The sequence below is a fragment of the Arachis hypogaea genome, chromosome 3 (assembly GCF_003086295.3).
Source record: "Arachis hypogaea cultivar Tifrunner chromosome 3, arahy.Tifrunner.gnm2.J5K5, whole genome shotgun sequence".
Taxonomy (NCBI): Eukaryota; Viridiplantae; Streptophyta; class Magnoliopsida; order Fabales; family Fabaceae; genus Arachis; species Arachis hypogaea.
In genome coordinates, this window is record NC_092038.1 from 28,373,734 (window position 1) to 28,374,428 (window position 695).

A 695-nucleotide genomic window follows, 5' to 3' on the forward strand; every position below is an offset into this window, starting at 1 on the left:
AGGAATCAGGCAAGGAGAACGGAAAACCCTTTGCAACTACATGGAAAGATTCAACAAGACATGCCTGGACATACAGAACCTACCAACAGAGGCCACCATCATGGGCCTCATTAATGGCTTGCGAAAAGGACCTTTTAGTCAATCTATATCAAAGAAATACCCCACATCTCTGAACGAGGTATAGGAACGAGCAGAGAAGTACATCAACATGGAGGAAAACTCCCGACTAGGAGAAACCTCGAAAGCTGGATTTGCCTCCCGAGATAAGGACAAAGATTCCAAAAAGAAGGAAGATCGACATGGAGAGAAAATAAAAAATACCACAATTACACTCCCCTTAGGGTGTCTCTTGTGGATGTTTACAGAGAGGTTTGCAACACTGAAAATATATCCCCAGCTCGGCCACTCAAAGGAAAAAAATGAGGAGGAAATCAGGCTGAATATTGCGAATACCATCGGATCCGCGGGCATTCCACCAATGAGTGTTTTGATTTAAAAAATATCATAGAAAAACTAGTAAGAGAAGGAAAGCTAGATCGATATCTGGCCACCCGTGACGATGAACAAAGAAAAAGAAGAAAAGCAGAAGATATTGGACAAACCGAGTGATCACCTCGTACACCAGAAAGACATGTTCACATGATACACGGTGGATTCGTCGGAGGAGGAATCTCCAAATCATCTCGCAAAAAATA